This window comes from Saccopteryx bilineata, chromosome 12 (assembly GCF_036850765.1).
Source record: "Saccopteryx bilineata isolate mSacBil1 chromosome 12, mSacBil1_pri_phased_curated, whole genome shotgun sequence".
Classification (NCBI taxonomy): domain Eukaryota; kingdom Metazoa; phylum Chordata; class Mammalia; order Chiroptera; family Emballonuridae; genus Saccopteryx; species Saccopteryx bilineata.
This window is the reverse complement of record NC_089501.1, coordinates 17,824,828-17,834,092: the sequence shown is the minus strand read 5'-3', so window position 1 is coordinate 17,834,092 and position 9,265 is coordinate 17,824,828.

Here is a 9,265-nt window from a genome sequence, read left to right as displayed (position 1 = left end):
CTGGCCGGGAATCGAACCCGGGTCCTCCGCACGCTAGGCCGATGCTCTACCGCTGAGCCAACCGGCCAGGGCAAATCTGATGATTTTTTGTTCCATTTCTTTAAAAAATCTCATAGGGATTTTGATGGGAATTGCATTAAATTTGTATATTGCTTTGGGTAATATGGCCATTTTGATTATATTTATTCTTCCTATCCAAGAACAAGGAATATTTTTCCATCTCATTGTATCTTTTTCGATTTCCCTTAACAATGCTTTGTAATTTTCATTATATAAGTCCTTTACGTTCTTTGTTATGTTTATTCCTAGGTATTTTATTTTTTTTGTTGCAATCGTGAAGGGGATTATTTTTTTGAGTTCGTTTTCTAATATTTCATTGTTGGCATATAGAAAGGCTATGGACTTTTGTATGTTAATTTTGTATCCTGCGACCTTACTGTATTGGTTTATTGTTTCTAATAATCTTTTTGTGGAGTCCTTCGGGTTTTCGATGTATAGGATCATATCATCAGCAAAAAGTGATAGCTTTACTTCTTCTTTTCCGATATGGATGCCTTTTATTTCTTTGTCTTGTCTGATTGCTCTGGCCAGAACTTCTAGCACCACGTTGAATAAGAGTGGAGAGAGTGGACAACCCTGTCTTGTTCCTGATTTAAGATAGAAAGTCCTCAGTTTTATGCCGTTTAATAGGATGTTGGCTGATGGTTTATCATATATGGCCTTTATCATGTTGAGATATTTTCCTTCTATACCCATTTTGTTGAGAGTCTTAAACATAAAATTGTGTTGTATTTTATCAAAAGCCTTTTCTGCATCTATTGATAAGATCATGTGGTTTTTGTTTTTTGTTTTGTTGATATGGTGTATTACGTTAACCGTTTTGCGTATGTTGAACCATCCTTGAGATTCTGGGATGAATCCCACTTGATCATGATGTATTATTTTTTTAATATGTTGTTGTATTCGGTTTGCCAGTATTTTGTTTAGTATTTTAGCATCTGTATTCATTAGAGATATTGGTCTGTAGTTTTCTTTCTTTGTGCCATCCTTGCCTGGTTTTGGTATGAGGGTTATGTTGGCCTCATAAAATGTGTTTGGAAGTATTGCTTCTTCTTCAATTTTTTGGAAGACTTTGAGTAGAATAGGAACCAAGTCTTCTTTGAATGTTTGATAGAATTCACTAGTATAACCAACTGGGCCTGGACTTTTATTTTTGGGGAGATATTTAATAGTTTTTTCTATTTCCTCCCTGCTGATTGGTCTGTTTAGGCTTTCTGCTTCTTCATGACTCAGTCTAGGAAGGTTGTATTGTTCTAGGAATTTATCCATTTCTTCTAGATTGTTGTATTTGGTGGCATATAATTTTTCATAGTATTCTACAATAATTCTTTGTATATCTATGATGTCTGTGGTGATCTCTCCTCTTTCATTTTGGATTTTATTTATTTGAGTCCTGTGTCTTTTTTCCTTGGTGAGTCTTGCCAAGGGTTTGTCAATTTTGTTGATCTTTTCAAAGAACCAGCTCCTTGTTTTATTGATTTTTTCTATAGTTTTTCTGTTCTCTATTTCATTTATTTCTGCTCTGATTTTTATTATCTCCTTTCTTCGGCTGGTTTTGGGTTGTCTTTGTTCTTCTTTTTCTAGTTCCTTAAGGTGTGAAGTTAAGTGGTTTACTTCGGCTCTCTCTTGTTTGTTCATATAGGCCTGAAGTGATATGAACTTTCCTCTTATTACTGCTTTTGCTGCATCCCAGAGATTCTGATATGTCGTATTTTCATTTTCATTTGTCTGTATATATCTTTTGATTTTTGCGCTTATTTCTTCTTTGACCCATTCATTTTTTAGAAGTATGTTGTTTAGTTTCCACATTTTTGTGGGTTTTTCCCCCTCTTTTTTGCAGTTGAATTCTAGTTTCAAGGCTTTATGATCAGAAAATATGCTTGGTACAATTTCAATTTTTCTAAATTTGCTGATATTGTCTTTGTGGCCCAACATATGGTCAATTCTTGAGAATGTTCCATGTACACTAGAGAAAAATGTATACTCTGTTGCTTTGGGATGAAGTGTCCTGTAGATGTCTATCATAACCAGGTGTTCTAGTATTTCGTTTAGGGCCACTATATCTTTATTGATTCTCTGTTTGGATGACCGATCTAGAGTCGTCAGCGGTGTATTGAGGTCTCCAAGTATGATTGTATTTTTGTTAGTTTTTGTTTTAAGGTCAATAAGTAGCTGTCTTATATATTTTGGTGCTCCTTGGTTTGGTGCATATATATTAAGGATTGTTATGTCTTCTTGATTCAACTTCCCCTTAATCATTATGAAATGACCATTGTTGTCTCTGAGTACTTTTTCTGTCTTGTAGTCAGCATTATTAGATATGAGTATTGCTACGCCTGCTTTTTTTTGGGTGTTGTTTGCTTGGAGTATTGTTTTCCAGCCTTTCACTTTGAATTTGTTTTTATCCTTGTTGCTTAGATGTGTTTCTTGTAGGCAGCATATAGTTGGATTTTCTTTTTTAATCCATTCTGCTACTCTGTGTCTTTTTATTGGTAAGTTAATCCATTTACATTTAGTGTAATTATTGACACTTGTGGGTTCCCTACTGCCATTTTATAAATTGCTTTCTGTTAGTTTTGTATCTAGTTTGATTCTTCTCTTTTGTTTTTCTATCATTTGTTTTTGTTTGTTTGTGTTCCATACTTCTTTCCTCTGTTGCTACCTTTTTTAAGTCAAGTGTTTTTGTGGTGGTTTTTTTAAGGGTGGTTACCATTAAGTAATGAAAAGGGTACCTACCATATTCATTGTAGTACCCTATCTTATAAGTATTTCTGCACTTCATCATCCTTTGCTACTGTTAATCTCCATCCTCTCCCCCCTTTTTTTCCTTTGTTGTCACAGTTTAAGTTTGGTTTTATTGTGTTCTTGGTGGAGCTGTTACTTGTGGTGTTGTTTTCTTTTGTTCTTTGAATCTGGTTGGAAAACCCCCTTTAGTATTTCCTGGAGTGGGGGCTTTCTGTTGACAAATTCTCTCATCTTTTCTGTATTTGTGAATGTTTTTATATCTCCTTCATACTTGAAGGATAGCTTTGATGGGTATAGTATTCTTGGCTGAAAGTTCCTCTCTTTCAGGGCTTTAAATATTGGGGTCCACTCTCTTCTAGCTTGTAGAGTTTCTGCTGAGAAATCTGATGATAATCTAATAGGCCTTCCTTTATATGTTGTACTCTTCTTTTCCCTGGCTGCCTTGAGAATTTTTTCTTTGTCATTGGTTTGTGTCATCTTTATTATGATGTGCCTTGGAGTGGGTTTGTTGGGGTTAAGAAAACTTGGTGTTCTGTTTGCTTCTTGAATTTGAGGCTTTAGTTCCTTCCACAGGCTTGGGAAGTTCTCGTCTATTATTTGTTTGAGTATATTCTCCATTCCATTTTCTTTCTCTTCTCCCTCTGATATTCCTATTATTCTTATGTTATTCTTTCTGATGAAGTCAGACAATTCCTGTAGGGCTTTCTCGTTTTTTATTATTTTTGAGTCTCTTTCTTCTTCTCTCTGTTGTGCCTCAAGTTGTTTGTCTTCTATTTCACTAATCCTATCTTCAATCTGGGCTGTTCTGTTAGCTAAGCTTGTTACCTCGTTTTTCAGCTCGTGAATTGAGTTTTTCATTTCTGTTGATTTTTTTTTATAGTTTCAATTTCCTTGGTAATATATTCTTTGTGTTCATTGAGTTGTTTTCTGATCTCCCTATATTGCCTTTCTGTGTTTTCTTGTATATCTCTGAGTATTTTTAAGATTTCTATTTTAAATTCTCTGTCATTTAGCTCCAAGGCTTCCAATATGTTAAGTCTTTTCTCCATAGATTTTTCCACATCTATTTGTGTTACCTCTCTTTCTTTTGTATCCATAATATTCGATTTCCTCTTTCTTATCGGCATCTGAGGGTGGTCTTGTTGATAGCACTAATTAGAATTAATAAGAGTAAAAAGTAAAAAAAAAAAAAAAAAAGGTAAAACACCCCACAAAAAAAAAACAGTAATAATTTATTATTTCCCCCTTTTTTTCTCTCTTCTCTTTCCCTCTCTCCCCTCCTCAGGGAAATATCGTGCCTATAATGGAGGGCCTGATTTGGGGTGAAGAGTTCAAGGGGCAAAAAAAAGGGAGTAGGGACCTACTAAATGCAAAAAAAAAAAAAAAAAAAAAAAAAGGAAGAAAATCTTAGACAAGCATAAGATGATTTGCTTGTATGTGATGGTCAACTAAGAGATATAATGAGAGGGATAAGAGGGAACCAGAAAAAAGGACCAAAAAAGAATAATAAAGAAGAAAAAATAAAAATAATAAGTAAAAATCTGTTGTATTAAGTGGAGCGAAGACTAAATACAATGGAGACCTTGGGTTGGGAGGACCCAAAATGCCACAAAAATAACAAGAAAAAAAAATAAAAACAAAAGCAAAAAAGAGAAATAAAGCCAAAAAAAAGCCTTGAGTCCCAAATTAACTAATTTGTTCGTGATTGAGGATTATATGGGAGGAAAGTAAAATGAGAAAAGAAAAAACGAATAGAAAGGAAAAAATAAGAAAAAGAGAAAAACGAAGGAAGAAATAAAATAGGAAGAGAAAAAAACAAAATAAAGCAAGACAAAAAAAAAAAAGAGGAGAGAGTGAGAGTTAAGTGTTTTGGAGTACAACCTTAAAGGAGGGTGAGGATGAAGAAGAAAAATAAAATGCAACACTCATGCGTAGTGTAGTTCAAGAAAGGGGAAGCATAAGATGGGCAGAGAATAGAAGGACCGAGGTGGAGGAAATAAAGGCAAAAAGATAGAAGAAACAAACAACAACAACAACAAAAAAAAAAATAGTGGATCAAGTTGTAAAGTCTGTGGGTTTTTTCTTGATTTTGAGAGGTTAACTTCTTCCTTTTCTTTTCTCTCCCTCTTCCTAGTCGGTGACTCTGTACCCCAGGCTCTGCCCCTGTGTCACTCTTAGGTAGGGATTTGCAGTTGATGGGATTCTATGGCAATGTCATATAATTGGCTTTAGTCTTGCTGGAAGTAAAGGCTTGTTGGCGTTTGCAGGGTCCAATGATGAGAGAGTTTGCTTTCCTGGATTCTCTCTCCTAGTCTCCCCTTTCTGAATTAGCAGCCTGGTGATCCAGCTATAAGGCTGCAACTGCTTCTGCCTGGGGAGTAAGAGGCTCAAAGAGCTGGGAAATCCCCACTCTATCCCCACTCAGTGCAAGGCTTTGGGAAAGGCTCTGACAGTCAGGGCCTCCAGTGTAATCAGGCGGGGGTGGGAGTCAATTGTTGTCAAGGTGACTGTTCATCGCCTATCATTTAGTTGGACCTCTCAACCCAGGCTTTCCACACTTTGTAGCCTGTTTTTGCAGGGAAGAAGAGGCACTAGTCTCTGCTTACGACTAGTGTAGTATAGACCTTATTATCTGCCAAGTCCTTCTTGTTAGCGTTTATCCCTAAATATGGAGGCTCTATTAATCAGAAGTTGCCCCCGCCCCTTTAGCGAGAGGCACTAAAAAATATCACGCCTCTTGTCTTGGAACGCTGAATTGAGAGAGATCTTATCAATTAGAACTGAGGGTGCGCAGATTTCATGGGTTAAGCTAATTTCAGTGATTGGGTCGCAGCTGTGCTTCCAAAGGTATTTTAGGCTGCCTGCGCGCGCCCCTCCCCCAACGCTTGATTGTTAGCTTGAATGGCTGGGTGAGGTGCCCTGCCCACGGAGAGAATCTCCCAAGCCTCTCCCGCTCGCCCCGCCGCTGGTGGCTGGACTGCACCAGGCGCAGGATAATGGAGCCCCCTGGGTGTGCGGGCCAGCAGGGCGCCCTGGGCGTGTGGAATGCCCAAGGCACGCGCGCGAATGGGGCGCTCCAGGCACCGGTGGCCAGCGACCCCCACTCGCAGTGTGCGGGCCGCTGGGAACGTCAGCGGTGGTCAACTGGACCGGGTGTGCGTGCGCGGCTGCTCACGGGGGCTCGCGGCGGCGGCTCGTGGCGGCCGCTCGCGGCGGCTCGCGGTTCCCAAGTATATGGGCTGACTCACCACATGCGCACTTCCTTGCGGTTTGAAAGAACGTCCCTGTGGTAGATTCCTCCACACCCTCGTCTCTCAGATTCAAGTGATAACAGTCCTTTCGCTATCAGTTTGTGTGGAACTCCGGAATGCTCCGAGGATAAATTTTTCTGTTTCTAGTTGATAAATTTGTTGTGATTTAGGGGAGAGCTGTCGGACGCGCTGCTCATGGCGCCATTTCCGTGACGTCACTCCTCCATTCTGTTTCTTAAAATGTGGAAAATGGCTACACATTACCAAAACATTTTTTTTCATAAGTCTAAAAAACTTTTACTGAGTCAATTTTCAATAAGGCACCATTCTGTTTTGAGACTGGCTATTTTCTCAATATAAACCAGGCTAATCCTTTGCTGTTGGAAAAATGGCCAATGAAGAATAAAAAGAACCTAGTAATATCAAGACCAACTCACACTCCTATTCAACCACGGCCTCCCTAGTTTGTTTCATTCCTCCCGGGTCTGGTATAAACAGAAGAACCATGTGGACAGAACTATAACTTCGTCATCATCAAGAAACACTAAATATCTCACGAAAGCTCAAATAAAACTGCTCTCCTCATTCTCAACTAGCACATTTCTGTCATTGAAGAACATATGAAACTTGAAATGGTTAAGTCATTCTGTCTAAATGGTATACATATATCTGGATTCAGTATAGAATTGTTTTATTATCATTTATATAATTGTAAGGTTGTAATTGGCAGGGAGATAAGGGCAGGCAACTGATGAGCTGTCTTCTGATCTTTAGTCATGTAAACCAAAACATACCTTTGTCTCCTCCAGATCAAACAGTGTTGTTATTTCAGCCTTTTGTCCCAGGACTATTACTTAACTTTAGTTGTTCTTATTGTGTTTCTCCAGTCATTCTCAGCTCTCACTCTCAAAATACTCTTTCTAATAATGAGCATAAACTTTTTCTGCACATATACAGCTAGTGCTCGAATTACAACCATGACTGATTCCAACAGACCGTTGTAACATAATTTGGTCATAAGTTGAGTAGGCTATATGTACAGTACTGTGAAATGATGTTATAAAAATCTTTAAGTCATATTTTATCATAACTTTCTTTCATTATTGTTATATATTATTATTTTCTTTGTTCATTTTATGCCATTTGTATCATCTCTACACCATTTTGTTTCTTATTTTTACATTCATCCGGTTTAAGTAAAACACTGCATTACCAGCACAACTGGTTTAATATTTGCAAAGCCAATTTCCTCTTGGTAGACATCTTGGGAGGGGTTTGATGAAAAATATCTAAGACACAGAACACAAATTGCTGTACCGAGTCTGGGATAACAGTTGAAATGGTGCACGCGGAGATGGCAGTACTGCCAGAAGCTGGTCCGCACTGTCCTATGCCCAGTGAGGCAACACTTGCGCTGCCAGATGCAGAGCAGTCGTAGCTAGCAATTCTGGTCGTAAAGTCGAATGGTCGTAAGTTGCCTAGGTTGTAAGTCAATCAATATTTGTATAAAAAGATTTCTTCTTCTCTGCTGCAATTATATTAAAGAGAACTAATTGATATTTTCTACAAATTTTTATACATTTTTAAATTATGGTATTCATTCTACTAGTCCTTTTTCCAGTACAAATAATTGCAATTCATATAAGCATTTTTGATCAAATAAATTTTCTCATATTTGAATGTACCTATATTTGTTTTAACTGTATATCTCATTCAAGTTCTCTTCCTTTAATTTGTTTTTTAGTGAGAAAGAGAGAGGAACAGACAGGGACAGACAGGAAGAGAGAGAGATGAGAAGCATCAACTCATAGTTGTGGAAGTTGTTCACTGATTGCTTTCTCCTCCTCTGTGCCTTGACCAGGGGACTCCAGCTAAGCCAGTGACCCTTTACTCAAATCAGCAACCTTGGGCTCAAGTCAGCAATGTTGGGCATCAAACCATCTACCTGTGGGCTCAAACCAGTGACCATGGGGTCATGTTTATGATCCCACACTCAAACCAGTGACCCTGCTGCTCAAGCTGGTAAGACTGCATGCAAGCCAGATGAGCCTGCACTCAAACTGGTGACCTCAGAGTTTCAAATCTGGGTTTTCTGTGTCCCAGGTCAACGCTCTACCCACTGTGCCACCACCTGATCAGGCATCATTCAAGTTCTCTAAATCTCAAGTAAATACAAAAGTAGACTATAATAAATGTATAATACAGGCCTTACCTTTGCTGAATAAATGAAAACTTTATCTCAAAAAAAATAAGATTACTTCATGGTTTCAAATTGCTCTATTTCCATTTATGTTTTTGAACCATAACTTTTTTTCCCATCGTACTATATTTTTATCTCATGCTTGATATCTCACATAACACACTATGGCTTTTAGGTGTTTTGTTTTGTTTTTTGAGAGACTTACTTTTATTTTATGACCACCTTACAGAGAGCTTCTAAAATTGATGAACTTTCTAAACCTTATTTAATTCCATGCTATAATTATGTTAAATAAAGTTATTTACTTTTCTAGATTGGGACTGAGAAGCAAGCCTAAACTCTCTTTCCTTTAAGATATTGAAGCAGATAGAGACAATTTAAATCAGATGCATATTAAAGTATAGAACATTCTAGGTAGCATTGAAAATAAACCATAGAAGAAGTTGTCTGCTCATAAAATGGTTCCAATATACCCAGGGACATTAAATCAGCTTTAGAACAAAGATATATACAGTGATCGCTCTTTTGTGTTGAGGTTCTGTTTTATAATTTTCAGATTTATGTAACAACTGTTAAGTATAAATGGCCGATGAATAAATAATAATGTCCAATGGATAATAAATAAGAATAAAATAATAATGTTTGAATAAAGAACTGATTCTTAGTAGACACTTGGAGGTTCACTACATGTCCCCAAACATAGCTTTCTGAAATCTCCCATTCATAAGCATCAGGGTGCTAACAGCAAACCATTAAAAATATTATAGAATGGAAGTTGGTCAGTGAAGAGAGGACCTTCCAAAGATTAGATGCTGCTCCAACTTCAGTTTTAGAAATACTTGCTAATGATGAAATAAACTTAAATAATCTTTAAACTGATAGGGTTTCAAGAAGCAACCTAATGCATTTTGACTTTTTAAAAAAATTTAGTAAGAGCACCCTAGCCTAAAGAGTTTACTTCTCATCTATATCTGATGGCTATGACCAATGGGCAAGGGGGGAAAAGCAT